Raw genomic sequence first — 16,569 nt, forward strand, 5'->3', positions numbered from 1 at the left:
TTTTTTTTTTTCCTGGGGGAAGAAAAAGAATCTGGGCCAGGTGTGGTGGCTCATGCCTGTAATCCCAGCACTTTGGGAGGGTGAGGCGGGGGATCACTTGAGGTCAGAAGTTCGAGACCAGCCTGCCCAACATAGCAAGACCCTGTCTCTATTATAAGATTTAAAAAATTAAAATAAAAAGTACAAAAGAGTACCTGGGAAAGAGTATTAATTTGTAGTACTTATCACTTCCTGTGGTGTAAAAACTCCTTCCACGGTTGATGCCAAATTACCAAGGAGCAGTCACAAAGGTGGCGTTTAGAAGACAAGAGTGGACCGGGCATGGTGGCTCACGCCTGTAATCACAGCACTTTGGGAGGCCGAGGCAGGAGGATCATGTGAGCCCGGGAGTTTGAGATCAGCCTGGCCAATATGGTAAAACCCCATCTCCACTGAAAATACAAAAATTATCCAGGCATGGTGGTGGGTGTCTGTAGTCCCAGCTACTCCAGATGCTGAGGCGGGAGAATCCCTTGAACGCAGGAGGCAGAAGTTGCAGTGAGCCGAGATGGACCACTGCAGTCCAGCCTAGGGGACAGAGCAAGACTCTGTGTCAAAAAAAACCAAAATGGTGAACACTACTAAGGGGTTCAGGATCTCCCCCAGGAGCAGAAACATTTGGGTAGAGAGAGGCCTGGATGATGAAGGGAGCTGGCCATGAGAATATTAGGGAAGGGGGTTCCAGGCAGAGGGAAGAGCTATATGCACAGGCCCAGAGGTGGGGACAAGGTTGGCATGTTTAACGTAAAGAAAGAAGGTCAGTGCGGCCAGGCACAGTGGCTCATGCCTGTAATCCCAGCTTTGGGAGGCCGAGGCGGGCAGATCACCTGAGGTCAGGAGTTTGAGACCAGCCTGGCCAACATGGTAAAACCCCGTCTCTACTGAAAATACAAAAATTAGCCGGGCATGGTGGCATGTGCCTGTAATCCCAGCTACTCGGGAAGCTGAGGCAGAAGAATCACTTGAACCCGGGAGGTGGAGGTTGCAGTGAGCCGAGATCACGCCTGGGCGACAAGAGCGAAACTCCATCAAAAAAAGAAAGAAAGAAAGATAGAGAGAGAAAGAGAGAGAGAGGGAGATGGAGGGAGGGAGAGAGGGAGGGAAAAGAAAGTAAAATAAAAGAAAGCAAGATGGAGGGATTGAGGGATGGAGGGAGGGAGGGCAGGCAAGCAAGCCATTGTGGTTGGAGTGTGGTGGGTGATGAGGAGGAAGTGGCAGGAGATCAGGCTAGCGGTGGGAGTAGGGCCAGGCCACCAGGACCTGGGAGGTCAGCTTTACTCTTAGGGCAGGGAAAAGTTGTCAGAGGGTTTGAATCAGAGAAGTGAGAGGAACTGATCTATCGTTTTAAAGGTCTCCATGACTCCTCATGCTTCAGGTGTGGATGGTACATAGCTACTTTCTTCCAAAGGACACAGTCTGGGCCAGGCGCAGTGGCTCATGCCTGTAATCCCGGCACTTTGGGAGGCCAAGCCAGGCAGATCATCTGAAGTCAGGAGTTTGAGACTAGCCTGGCCAACGTGGTGAAACTCCGTCTCTACTAAAAATGCAAAAATAGCTAGGTCTGGTGGTGCATGCCTGTAGTCCCAGCTACTCGGGAGGCTGAGGCAGGAGAATCACTTGAACCCAGGAGGCAGAGGTTGCAGTGAGCCAGCATCAGGCCATTGCACTTCAGCCTTGGCAACAGAATGAGACTCTGCCTCAAAAAAAAAAAAAAAAAAAAAAAAAAAAAAAGCAAGGGACACAGTCTGGAAAGGGGGAAGAGTGACTTCACAGTAGAGAAACCTGATCAACATGAATGACCTCAGCGGTGATCAAGGTCAACATCAACAGTGACAGGTCATAATGATTGTGTGTGCATTTGATAGGATTTGATGAAAATGGCATCCTCCCCAAAACCCATCACCATGTCTAGTCATGAGAAAAACATCAAACAAATCCCAGCAGAGGACAACCTACAAAATCCCTGACCAGTGGTGCTCAAAACAGTCAAGGTCACCAAAACAAAAAGTGTCAGAGAAACTGTCGCAGCCAGGAGGAAACTAAGGAGACATGACTACTAAATGTAATGTGGGGCCGGGCATGGGGGCTCATGCCTGTCAGCCCAGCACTCTGGGAGGCCGAGGCAGGCAGATCATCTGAGGCCATGAGTTCAAGACCAGCCTGGCCAACACAGTGAAACCCCGTCTCTACCAAAAATACAAAAATTAGCCGGGCATGGTGGCATGCACCTGTAATCCTGGCTACTCGGGAGGCTGAGGCAGGAGAATCGCTTGAACCTGGAAGGTGGAGGTTGCAGTGAGCTGAGATGGTGCCACTGCACTTCAGCCTGGGTGACAGAATGGGAACCTGTCTCAAAAATAAATAAATGTAATGTAATGTAATGTAATGTAATGTGGGATTGTAATTACACGACGGGGTTTTCTTGCCCCTTGCTCACACAGAGCTGATTTACCAAGACAGTGGTACTGCCATAGAGAAAATGTTTAGTAAACACACTGCTAATCAAGCGGAAGATGGGAGTTTACTATTCAAATCAGTGTCCCCCAAATTTGGAGACCAGGGTTTTTTAAGTATAATATGGTGGGTAGAGGGCTAAGGAACCGGGAATGCTGATTGGTTGGGTCAGGAATGAAATCACAGGAGATTGAAGCTGTCTTCTTGTCATCCTCAGCTCCTGGGTGGGATCGCAAGACCAGTTGAGCCAGTTTACCGGTCTGGGTGGCGCCAATTGGTCCATCAGAATGTAGGGTCTAAGAAACACCTCGAGGGAGCCGCTGTGGCTCAGGCCAGTTGCCCTGGCACTCGGGGAGGCGAGGCTACACGTTCGAGGCCAACCTGGTCAACATTGATTAAAAAGAAACATCTCGAACACCAATTTTAGGCTTGATGATAGTGATGTTATCTGTAGGAACAATTGGGGAGTTTATGAATCTTGTGACTTCTGGCTACACAATTCCTGAACCATAATTTCTTTTTTTTTTTAATATATATATAGGGTCTCGCTCTGTCGCCCAGGCTGGAGTGCACTGATGCAATCTCTGCTCACTGCAACCTCCACCTCCTGGATTCAAGTGATTCTTGTGTCTCAGCCTCCCAAGTAACTGGGATTACAGGTGCACACCACCACACCTGGCTAATTTTTGTATTTTTAGTAGAGATGCGGTTTCACCATACTGGCCAGGCTGGTCTCAGACTCCCAACCTCAAGTGATCCATCTGCCTCAGCCTCCCAAAGTGCTGGGATTACAGGCATGAGCCACGGTGCCTGGCTCTGAGTCAGGATTTCTACCCTTGTGGCTAATTTGCTAGTTTTACAAGGGCAGTTTTGATCTCCAAGCAAGGAAAGGATTGTTTTGGGAAGGGCTATTTTCATCCTTGTTTTAAGATTAAACTATAAACTAAATTCCTCCCAAAGTTAGCTTGGCCTCAGGAATGAACAAGGACAGCTTGGAGGTTACAGGCAAGATGGAGTCAGCTATGTCAGATTTTTTTTTTTTTTTTGAGATGGAGTCTTGCTCTGTCGCTCAGGCTGGAGTGCAGTGGCGTGATCTCGGCTCACTGCAAGCTCCACCTCCCGGGTTCACATCATTCTCCTGCCTCAGCCTCCCGAGTAGCTGGGATTACAGGCGCCCACCACCACGCCCGGCTAATTTTTTGTTTTTTTAGTAGAGACGGGTTTTCACCGTGTTAGCCAGGATGGTCTCGACCTCCTGACCTCGTGATCCGCCCACCTCGGCCTCCCAAAGTGCTGGGATTACAGGCGTGAGTCACCGCGCCCGGCCAGATTTTTTTTTTTTTTTTGACTGTCATAATTTGGTAAAGGCAGTTTCAGGATCCTGGAACAGAACAGGACGTTGGGGATAAACTAAGAAAATTGAATAAAGTATAGACTTCAGTTAATAACATGCATTAACATTGGTTCATTAATTGTGACAAATGCAGCAGACTAACATCAGATGCTAAAAGCAAGGGAAAATGGCTGAAGGGTATATGAGAATTCTCTGTACTATTTTCACAATTTTTCTGTGAAACTGGTCTAAAAAATTAAGTTGAATAAAGTCGATGTGAAAAAAAAAAAAAAAAAGAAGGCTGCCGTGTGCAGAATGAATTAGGAGAGCCGGGCAGCCCTGCAGGTGCTAAGGTAGCTTGGATTTGGGTGGGGCGAAGGGATTGGGAAATAGACTCCAACACAGGAAGTCGAGCCAACGCTCCGACAGGTCATGGAGAAAGGGAGGAGTCAGGTATGACACTGAGATTTTTCAATTTAAGCAACCAGCATACGGTGCCATTAACTCAGACTAAGAGGAAAACAAGTTTGGGAGAAAATCTCAAGGCTTCATTTCCACCATGATGAGTCTGAGATGAGTCAGAAAGGAGCCATCAGGCCAGGCGTGGAGGCTCACGCCTGTAATCCCAGCACTTTGGGAAGCTGAGGGAGGTGGATCATTTGAGGTCAGGAGTTTGAGACCCGTCTGGCCAACATGGTGAAACCCCGTCTCTACTGAAAATACAAAAATTAGCTGGGCAGGGTGACACATGCCTGTAATCCCAGCTACTCATGTGGCTAAGGCATGAGAATTGCTTGAACCCAGGAGGCAGAAGTTGCAGTGAGCCGAGATCGCACCACTGCACTCCAGCCTGGGCAACAGAGCAAGACCCTGTCTCAAAAAAAAAAAAAAAAAAAAGAGAGAAAAGAAAAGCACCTACTGTGAGCAGGGAGCACACCTGCTACATGAGGACACAGGTACCAGCCTTTAAGAAATTCCTAGAGTGTTTGAAGAGCAAACAACATGCTAGAAAAGCCCATACAGGCCAAATAAATGAAGATGGAGGAGACCAGCTATGGTAGTGAGAAATCAGGGGAGACTGCCTGGTGGCAGTGGTGCATGAAGGATGTCCAATCCAGATGTCCCCAAAGCAGCCATCTTCCTGTTCTGGAGAAGCCTGTCCTCAGCCAGACCCAGCACACATCAGTCACCACTACGGTCTCATGGCCTCCAGCCAGGCTCCAGTTTGAAAAGAATCTTCCCTTTCTTTAGGCCATGGATTGTCCAGAAAAGCCAGATCATTAAGAACCAGAGGTAAGGAATTGTATCTGGCAGCTGACCAGGCCTTGTCAACACAGGGCCTCGGGCAGGGCTTGCGTAACTGCCCTGAATTAGTTCTTCCCAGCCAGGGCGTGCCCAGCATGGACCTGGGTCCAGGGGAGGTAAAGGGCCTCTATTGCATGTCTGTGTGGGCCTGTGCTGCTGCCCCGGGGCCCTTGCTGACCAGTGCTTGTTGCTGTATGCAGAGCAGAAAATTCCTTGAAGCATTTCTCCGTGCACCCTCCACTTGCAAGGTTCCTTCAGCTATAAATAACAGCAGGACATGCTGAATAAGGGTTGCAGAAGGTTCAGCGATGAGACCGTGGCTGCAGCCTCTGCAGGCAGCATTTCCTTATCTACAGAGTGGGGTAAGCCTAGGCCTGGCTGCCCGGGCTGTGGGGGGAGCCACCTCTCTGGGTCCTCGTCCAGTACCTTCTCCACACTGAGCCCAGAGGATCAGGTCACGCCCTGATCAGAACCCTTCAATGCCCCCAGTTTTCATGAAATAAAAGTCAACCACCTCACCATGGCCCCAGGAGCCCTCGCCTTCCTGTCCCCTCCTCCTTCCTCCCTTGGGTGCCCCCCTTTCTGTCCCCTGGCCATGTCCTGCTTGGCAGATGTCCCGCCTCTTGCTGCCTGGAGGTCTCTGTACTTCACAATCCTTTGTGGGATCCATCTCCTCCCCTACTTATCTCTTTTTTTTTCCTTAATGAGGTGAAATTCACATGACATGCACTTAACCTTTTTTTCTTTTTTATTTTTGAGACAGAGTCTCACTCCATCACCCAGGCTAGAGTGCAGTGGTAAAATCACAGCTCACTCCAGCCTCAAACTCCTGGTCCCAGCAATCATCCCCCCTCAGTCTGTGAAGTAGCTGGGACTATAGGCACAGGCCACCACACACGACTAATATTTTATTTTTTGTAGAGATGGGGTCTCCCTATGTTGCCCAGGCTGGTCTTGAACTCCTGGGCTCAAGCGATCCTCCCACCTCGGCCTCCTAAAGTGCTGGGATTACAGGCATGAGCCATTGCACCCAGCCACTTACCCATTTTAAAGTGTACAAATGCATTGGTATTAAAGGTATTCACAATATTGTGCAAACACCAGGTCTCTCCAGCTTCCAAACTTTCTCATCACCCCGTAAAAAACATCTTGTATCCAGCAAGAAGTCACTCACCATTCCTCCCTCCCCATGCCCTGGTAACCTCTAATCTGCTTTCTGTCCCTATAGATTTGCTTCTTCTGAATATATCATGTAAAAAGAATCATACCATAGGTGACCTTCCCTGCCTGGCATCTTTCATTTGCATAATGCTTCCAAGGACCATCTATGTTATAGCATGTACCAGCACTTCATTCCTTTCTACAGCTGAATCATACCCCACAGTATGCACATACCACAGTTTGCAGTTTGTTTATCCATTCATACATTGGATTGTTTGTACTTTTTGGCTTTATTTTATTATTTTTAGAGACGAGGTCTCACTCTGTCATCCAGGCTGGAGTGCAGTGGCACCACCACGGTTTGTTGCAGCCTCAACCTCCTTGAGCTCAAAGGATCCTCCTGCCTCAGCCACACAAGTAGCTGGGACCACCGGTGTGCACTACCACGCCTGGCTGATTTTTTAATTTTTGTAGGGATGGGGTCCCACTGTGTTGCCCAGGCTGTTCTCAAACTCCCGGATTCAAGCAATCCTCCCGCCTCAGCCTCCCAAAGTGCTGGGATTACAACTGTGAGCCACTGTGCCCAGGTCCATGTTCAGCTTTTTGAGGAAGTGCCAGACTGTGGTTGGGATCATTCTTTCCTCTAGATACCCAAAGCTGGTACCTCCTTGTCATTCAGGGCTCAGCTCCCATATCACCTCCCCAGACCACCCCAGCTCAAACAGTGCCCCTCTCCCAAGTCACTCTCTTGTCTGCTGCCATCTTTTCACCATCTTGGGTTTATTACCCAGTAGGATGTAGGTGATCTCGGACCTCTTAGTCTCTCCACCGTGACCCACAGCCTAGCACAGTGCCTGGTAGACGGAGGTTCTCAGTAAATGCTTGCTGAATGACTGATCTCAGGTAGTCAAAGGTAAAGAGCTGTAACAATGTAAGGCACTGTCACTGTCACCTTAGGTGGCTGTTAGGACCTCCCCCTGGGTGACTCATCTGTTTATTTATTTATTTATTTTAGATGGAGTCTCATTCTGTCGTCCAGGCTGGAGTTCAAAGGCACAATCTCGGCTCACTGCAACCTCTGCCTCCCGGGTTCAAGTGATTCTCCTGCCTCAGCCTCCCCACTGCACCTGGCTAATTTTTGTATTTTTAGTAGAGATGAGTTTTCACCATGTTGGCCAGGCTGGTCTCAAACTCCTGATCTCAAGTGGTCCGCCTGCCTCGGCCTCCCAAAGTGCTGGGATTACAGGCATAAGCCACCATGCCCAGCCTACTCACCTGTTTAAATGGTCAGCTTCCTCCTCTCAGAGGAAAGAATAAAAACCAGGAAAGAGAAACCATTGGCGATGCTTCTTTCTCAGCCCTTTCCTGTTAGTGACTCAGCACACGTATCTCCTTCACTATCCCCAGCTCCTGAGGTGCAACAGGCAGCCCTTAGTGACAACTGCAAAGGTAAAAAAAAAAAAAAAAAAAAGGCAAAGGTGGAAAATAATTTGGGTGGAGATTAGATAAGCATATAAACCTGTCCCTAGTCTAGGGAAAAGGTTCAGGGCTCTGGTCAGGGTTCAGGCTGCCTGTGTTCAGTTCTCAGTGCTGTGCCACTTAATTTTTGCAGGTTACTTAACCTCATTTTTCTTTTTTGAAAAAACTGCATTAACCGTAGCAGCTGCTTCATAGACTTGTTGTGAGGATTAAAGGCGTTAAAGTCACATAAAGTGGGCCGGGCACAGTGGCTCACACCTGTAATCTCAGTACTTTGGGAGGCCAAGGTGGGAGGCTCACTTGAGGTCAGGAGTTTGAGACCAGCCTGGGTGACATGGTGAAATCCCATTTCTACAAAAAATACAAAAAAAAAAAAAAAAAAAAATTAGCCAGGCATGGTAGCACATGCCTGTAGTCCCAGCTACTTGGGTGAGGTGGGAGGCTCACTGGAGTCTGGGAGGCAGATGTTGCAGTGAGGTGAGATCGTACTACTACACTCCAGCCTGGGCAACAGAGTAAGACCCCTGTCTTAAAAAAAAAAAATCACTTGGGAGGCCGAGGCAGGTGGATCATGAGGTCAGGAGATCGAGACCATCCTGGCTAACACGGTGAAACCCCGTCTCTACTAAAAATACAAAAAAATTAAAAAATTAGCCAGGTGTGGTGGTAGGCGCCTGTAGTCCCAGCTACTCAGGAGGCTGAGGCAAGAGAATGGCGTGAACCCGGAGCTTGCAGTGAGCCGAGATCGCGCCACTGCACTCCAGCCTGGGCGACAGAGCAAGACTCCGTCTCAAAAAAATAAAAAATAAAAAATAATCACATAAAGCACATAGACTCGTGTTTGCTGCACTGAAAATGTTTTATACCTGAATAGTTATCATCATCATCATCATCAATCCATCTTGGTTCTGATATCTGCAGGCTGGTCGTTCAGATCTAAGGAGATAATAAACATGCTTGCTAAACGTCAAAGGAAACATTGGGAGTCTGCTTAATGCCTCTGGATCATGCAATTTAAAATGGATGGCTGGGCGTGATGGGGCACACCTGTAATCCCAGCACTTTGGGAGGCCAAGGCAGAAGGATCGCTTGAAACTGGGAGTAAGACCAGCCTGGGCAACATAACGACAACCCTGTCTCCACAGAAAATCTAAAAATTAGCCAGGCATGGTGGCACAGGCCTGTAGTCCCAGCTATTTAGGAGCCTGAGGCAGAAGGATCAGTTGAGCCTAGAAGTTCAAAGCTGAAGTGAGCTATGATGGCACCACTGCACTCCGGGCTAGGCAACAGAGCAAGACCCTGTCTCTAAAAAATAACAATAATAAATAAATGCAATGGTTAATGTTATGTTATGTGTATTTTACCACAATTTAAAAAGCAAACATTGGCCGAGGACAGTGGCTCACGCCTGTAATCCCAGCACTTTGGGAGAGCGAGGCAGGTGGATCACCTGATGTCAGGAGTTTGAGACCAGCCTGGCCAACACGATGAAACCCCATCTCTACTAAAAATACAAAAATCAGCTGGGTGTGGTGGCACCTGCCTGTAATCCCAGCTACTCGGGAGGCTGAGGCAGGAGAATCGCTTGAATATGGGAGGCGGGGTTTGCAGTGAGCGGAGATGGCGCCACTGCACTCTACCCTGAGAGACAGAGACTCCGTCTCAAAACAAAACAAAAAGCAAACATTAAAGAATTAACCTCCTTCTGAGCTCCCTCTGGCAAAACAAAAAATTAAAAAATTTTCCGTATTATTATTTGAAATGATAACAGCTTCCTTACCAGGGGCCAGAAACAAATGGTCAGCAGCAATGGCTGTGTCAGTGCTGGGTTCCAGAGTTTCTTCTCTGTGGAATTGTCTAGAATGCCAGGCCCCTGTTTCAGGCTGGGCTCATTGAATAGGGAGGGAGGAGGTGGAGACGCCCGGCCGGCCGCTCAGGTCTGGGCCAGGTTCTCAGCCGGATGCACTGGCTTGCTGTTGGGTGGCTTAACGACTACTATTTTCAGTCAACAGAAGTCAGAACAGCTGCTTTCCATTTCTCCCAGGAAGTCTTCCTGGGCCACAGCAGCACTTATCATGCTAGAGTTTGTTTAGTTTGTTTACAGTGTTCCCTCCCCTACCCTTGAAGAAAATTCTATTATTCAGAAATGTACACAGAACAATATAACAAACACATGGTACCCACCGCTCAGGACTAGCCATTGCTAACGATTTCCTCTCTTTGCTTTGAGTCTTTTTTTTTTTTTTTTTAGAAATATGGACTTCATTTTTTTGAGATGGAGTCTCACTCTGTTGCCCAGGCTGGAGTGCAGTGGCATGATCTTAGCTCACTGCAACCTCCGCCTCCCGGGTTCAAGTGATTCTCCTGCCTCAGCCTCCTGAGTAGCTGGGACTACAGGCATGTGCCACCACGCCCAGCTAATTTTTGTATTTTTAGTAGAGATGGGTTTTGCCATGCTGGCCAAGGTGGTCTCGAACTCCTGGCCTCAAGTGTTCCACTCACCTTGGCCTCCCAAAGTGCTGGGATTACAGGTGTGAGCCACCGCACCCAGCCAAGTCTATTTTTATTCTTAAAGAAGTAAGGTATTGCATATCTTCATGCTTTTGTCTTCAATACCCAGACAAACTCCAACATGAATTGTTTGTGTAGCCTTCCAATCTATTATTGTTATTATTTTATTGTTTAGAGAGAAGGTCTCGCTCTATCACCCAGGCTGGAGTGCAGTGGTGCAATTATGGGCTCACTGCAGCCTTGAACTCCTGGGCTTAAGTGATTTTCCCACCTCAGCCTTCAAAGTAGCTGAGACTATAGGCACACGCCACCACACCTGGCTAATTTTTCTTCTTCTTTTTTTTTTTTTTAAGTTTTTAGTAGAGATGGGGTCTCACTATGTTGCCCAGGCTGGTCCTGAACTCCTAAACTCAAGTGATCCACCTGCCTCAGCCTCCCAAAGTACTGAGACTACAGTTGTAAGTTACAGTGCTCGGCAATTTTTTTTTTTCTTGAGACAGGGTCTCACTCTGTCGCCCAGGCTGGAGTGCAGTGGCGCCATCATGGCTCACTGCTGCCTCAACCTCCCAGGCTCAAGCAATCCTCCCGTTTCAAGCTCCTGAGGAGCTGAAACTACAGGCGTGCACCACTGTGTCCTGCCTTACACCAGTACTTCTTTTTTATTTATTTATTTATTTTTGAGACGGAGTCTCACTCTGTCGCCCAGGCTGGAGTGCAGTAGCGCGACCTCCACGCACTGCAAGCTCTGCCTCCAGGGTTCACGCCATTCTCCTGCCTCAGCCTCCCGAGTAGCTGGGACTACAGGCGTCCGCCACCACGCCCGGCTAATTTTTTTTTTGTATTTTTAGTAGAGACGGGGTTTCACTGTGTTAGCCAGGATGGTCTTAATCTCCTGACCTCGTGATCCGCCCGCCTTGGCCTCCCAAAGTGCTGGGATTACAGACGTGAGCCATGGCGCCCGGCCACACCAATACTTCTTATTGGCTAATTCTTAAATTCTTAATTGTTAATCCCAGTGGAGCAATGGTCCTTAACTCAGGGCCCCCGACAGAGGAATTGTAAAATACCACACGTTTCCCACAAGTTGCATACAATGCTTTATGTGTACGGGTATTTTTCTGGGGAGAGTTTCTAGAATTTTCATCAAATTTCCAAAGAGATTTATGACCCCAAAAGTTCTGGAACAAAACCCTGAAGAGCCAGGGCCATTGGGCTTAACCCTCCTCTGTGCTGTTTCCGTTTTCTCAGGTGTGGCTTTTGAACCTGCCAACACAGGGTGAGGTTGACACAGACCAGTCCAGTCGACAGGGGAGCTGTAGCAGACAGCAGGGGGCATGGGGAAGGGGCTCTGCCTCGCAAGGTTCTTTGCGCACATCTTCCCCCTGAAGTCATCACCAGGGTCCCTGTGGGCTCCTAGGACCCCAAGGCACTTCAGAGACCTCTCATGGCTCAGCAGCTGCCTCAGCCATTGACTTGGGCTGAGTCTGCCGTCTTCCTGGGATCGGGGTCGTCTTTAGCCCGGGCAAGTTGGAAACTGAAATACACTCTCCAGATGAAGGCAGCAGCAGGGAGTGTGGGGACCTGGGTTCCAGCCTCGGCCATTCTGCTAAATACATTTATAACCCTGCAGTCATTTCTTTCCTCTGGGCCTCAGTTTCCCTGTCTGTTAAATGAGGTGATTGGACTGTGTTCATTGTTTTCACACTATGTTATGGTGTGTCCAAGAGTTCAATCATTCCTTTCTTTTTCAAGTTTTGTAGAGACAGGGTCATGCTCTGTTGCCCAGGTTGCAGTGCAGTGGCACGATCATAGCTCATGGCAGCCTCAAACCCGTGGACTCAAGCGATCCTCCCACCTAAGCCTCCCGAGTAGCTGGAATTACAGGCATGGGCCTCTATGCTCAGCTCAAACATTTCTTTAATGGCTGTTTACTGAGCACATACTATGTGTCAGCCACTGTTCTAGGCACTGGGGAATACAGCAGTGACCAAGAGAAAATCTAATGTGGGAAAGAAACAATGACAGAGTAAACTAAGTCCTGGCGCCAGGACTAAGCCAGCCCTGGGGCGCCGTGCTACTCTTCATTCTCTCTCATCCCTCCTTGTTTCCTCGTCTGTCTCTCTGGCCAACTGTACTGTCCCCAAAGCCCTAGACTGCAATTACTTTCTCCTGGTTTACCCAGCACACTGTGTGGGACAGAAGGAGGACAGTGACATTTGCTAAATTAATTGTAACAGAAAAAAGTCAGCTTTAAAAGTCAACTCTCCACACCCACCAGGATGGTGACAATTTTATATTGTTTATTTTTGAGACAGAGTCTCACTCTGTCACCCAGGCTGGAGTGCAGTGGCATGATATCGGCTCACCACAACCTCCACCTTCCAAGTTCAAGCAATCCTCCCATTTCAGCCTCATGAACAGCTGAGACCACAGGTGTGTGCCACCATGCCCGGCTAGCAGTTTTTGGATTTTTTAGCAGAGATGAGGTTTCACCATGTTGCCCAGGCTGGTCTTGAACTCCTGGGCTCAAGTGATCTGCCTGCCTCAGCCTCCCAAAGTGCTGGGATTACAGGTGTGAGCCACTGTTCCCGGCCCTGGATAGTGATAATTAAAAACAAAAGCAAAACCAGAAAATAATAAGTGTTGGTGAGAACGTGGGGAAATTGCAACCCTCGTGGATTGCTGGTGGGAATGCAAAATGGTGCAGCTGCTGTGGAAGACAGTCTGGCAGTTCCTCAAAACGCTGAGCATAGAATTCTCATGGGACCCAGCAATTCCACTCCCAGGCATCTGCCCAAGAGAGGCGAAAGCAAACTCCCACAAAAAAACATGAATGTTGGGCCAGGCGCAGTGGCTCATGCCTGTAATCCTGGCACTTTGGGAGGCCGAGGTGGGTGGATCACAAGGTCAAGAGATCGAGACCATCCTGGCTAACGCGGTGAAACTCCGTCTCTACTAAAATCGCAAAAAATTAGCTGGGCGTGGTGGCGGGCGCCTGTAGTCCCAGCTACTCGGGAGGCTGAGGCAGGAAAATGGCATGAACCTGGGAGGCGGAGCTTGCAGTGAGCCGAGATTGCGTCACTGCACTCCAACCTGGGCGACAGAGCGAGACTCTGTCTCAAACAACAACAACAACAACAACAAAACATGAATGTTCCCACCATTAGCAGCACTAATAGCAGTACTATTCACAATAGCCCAAAGGTGGAAACAGCCCAAATATCTATCAACAGATGAATGGATAAACAAAACGTGGCATAGCCATACAATAGGATATTATTCAGCCATAAAAAGGAATAAAGTGCTGATTCATGCCACAACATGGTTGGACCTTGTACACATGACGAGAGAAGCCAGACACGAAAGGCCACGTAGTATAGGGTTCCATGTACATGAAAAGGCCAGAGGCGCCAATCTGCAGAGCCAGATTTTAGAATGCTGGCGGCCAGGGGCTGTGTGGAGGAAGAATTGGGGAGTGACTGTTAATGGGTATAGGGTTTTCTGTTAGGGTGATGAAATTGTCCTGGAATTAGATAATGATGATGGTTACACAACATCATAAGTGTACTAGATGTCACTAATGATAAGGTTTATATTATCTGCATGTTGCTGCAATAAAAACAATTTTTAAAACATTAGGCTGGGCGCAGTGGCTCAGGCCTATAATCTCACCACTTTGGGAGGCCAAGGCAGATGGATTACTTGAATCCAGGAGTTCAAGACCAGCCTGGCCAACATGGTGAAACGCTGTCTCTACTAAAAACACAAAAAAATTAGCTGGGTGTGGTGGCAGGCGCCTGTAGTCCCAGCTACTCAAAAGACTGAGGCAGGAGAATCGCTGAACCAGGGAGGCAGAGGTTGCAGCGAGCTAAGATTGTGCCACTGCACTCCAGCCTGGATGACAGAGAGAGATCCTGTCTCAAAAACTAAAACAAAAAACCCTGCCAAAATAAAACAAACAAAAGAAAACATTATATCTCTGGCTGGGCGTGGTGGCTTACGCCTATAAGCTCAACACTTTGGGAGGCCAAGGTGGGAGGACTGCTTGAGGCCAGGGGTTTGAGACCAGCCTGTTCAACAAAGCAAGGCCTGTCTCTACAAAAAAAAAAAAGAAAAAAAGAAAAAGAAAAAGAAAAAATTAGCTGGGCATGGCAATGTGCACCTGTAGCCCTAGCTACTCTGAAGGCTGAGGTGGGAGGATCACTTGAGCCCAGAAGGTTGAGGCTACAGTGAGCCGTGATAGCACCTCTGCACTCCAGTCTGGGCAGTAGAGCAAGAACCTGTCTCTAAAAACAAACAAACAAACAAACACACAAACAAAAACACTCCTATCTTAAATGTAATGTGGGACCCTGGAACAGAAAGAGGACATTAGTGAGAAAACTAATGACACACAAATACAGCTTGCAGTTTCACTGATAGTGACATGCTGTGTTGGTTTCCTAGTTGTGACAAATGTACCCCAGTACTGTGGGATTTTAAGAGAAGAGGAAACTGTGAGGGGTGGGGCATAAGGGAACTTTCTGTATTGTTTTGTGACTTTTCTGTAAATCTAAAATTATTTCAAAATTAAACTTTTTTTTTTTGAGACAGTCTCGCTCTGTCACCCAGGCTGGAGTGCAGTGACGCAATCTTGGCTCACTGAAACCTCTGCCTCCTGGATTCAAGCAATTCTCCTGCCTCAGCCTCCTGAGTACCTGGGACTACAGGAGTGTGCCACCACGCCCGGCTAATTTTTGTATTTTTAGTAGAGACAGGGTTTTACCATGTTGGCCAGGCTGGTCTTGAACTCCTGACCTCGTGATCCACCCACCTTGGCCTCCCAAAGTGCTGGGATTACAGGCATGAGCCACCGCATCTGGCCTAAACATTACTTTTTAAAAACTCCTATGTACCTCCTAAAAAGAAGCTAGTTCGGTCTCTGGAAGGTTCTTTTGTCTGCCTATGGCGCACTTTTGGGTGTGGGTTTATAAATCAAGGCGCTGGAGCTAACTCCATAGGAGAGGGAGAAGAATCTGGAATTCTCAGCCTGGAAGTGCAGGGATGAGAAGAGATGGGCAGATGGGAGAGGAGCTTGGATTGGAACAGGGCTGGGCTGGGGCCAGGAAGCCCCTTGGGAGGGACTTTGCAGAACAGGAATGTCCAACACTGACGCTGAAAACTAGAGACCCACAGGCTGGAGACCACCTCTACACATGTGCTTTGTTGGTCCTCGGTTTTGTCAAAATAATTTGAGCCAATACATAAAAAACAGCTGATCTCACATGAAAATTGGAATTTCCAACTTCTCTGGAAACATCTGAAGATATGCTAAGTCTCTGAAAACTTAACCCTCTCTGCTTCCTAAAATCAAAAAGGAAGTCCTGAGGTTAACTTCAACCAAGGTTGCAAGTTCCCCTCTGTAGCAGGCTGAGTGGTGGCCCCCAAAAGCTTCCCTTGTCAAACCCCTGAACCTGTGAAGTGACCATATTTGGAAAAAAGGGTCTTTGCAGATGCAAAGGACCTCTAGAGGAGATCAGCCTGGATTATGTAGGTGGCCTCTAAATCCAACGACAAGTGCTTTTATAAGAGAAGGACAAGGCTGGCCGGGCGCAGTGGCTCACGCCTATAATCCCAGCACTTTGGGAGGCCAAGGTGGGCAGGCCATCTTAGGTCAGGAGTTTGAGACCAGCCTGGCCAACACAGTGAAACCCATCTTTACTAAAAATACAAAAATGAGCCGGGTGTGGTGGTGGGTGCCTGTAGTCCCAGTTACTCAGGAGGCTGAGGCAGGAGAATTGCTTGAACTCGGGAGGTGGAGGTTGTAGTAAGCCAAGATTGTGCCACTGCACTCCAGCGTGGGTGACAGAGCAAGGCTCTGTCTCAAAAAAAAAAAAAAAAAAAAAAAAAAAAAAATACTACTCTACCAGTTGGCACAGAGCCCTCCTCCTGGGACCCCAGACTTCTTCACAATTCTGCAAGTAAGAATAACCATCGCAGGGGTTTTCCTGTGTCCAGGCCCAAACCTCCCTGCTGATTGAGCTGTCCTGCTGGGTAATATTTCTCTGCTGCATGGATTGGGGTGGGTGTTGGGTGCCTGGGCCCCGATGGAAAAGAACAGGTGGCATTTGTTGGGCCTCAGTTCAGCTGTCCCGGGAAGCACAGAGGCCCCTGGGATTTCAAGGCAACATCTCTATCCCCCTGCACAATCCCCGTAGAGACAGGCAGACAGGAATGTCTACACCAGAGACCCTGGGATGGGAGGAGTGCAGATGGGGCTCCCAGACACAGGGGGAGGCCCTGGACCA

Source organism: Pongo pygmaeus, chromosome 10, assembly GCF_028885625.2.
Source record: "Pongo pygmaeus isolate AG05252 chromosome 10, NHGRI_mPonPyg2-v2.0_pri, whole genome shotgun sequence".
NCBI classification, from domain to species: Eukaryota; Metazoa; Chordata; class Mammalia; order Primates; family Hominidae; genus Pongo; species Pongo pygmaeus.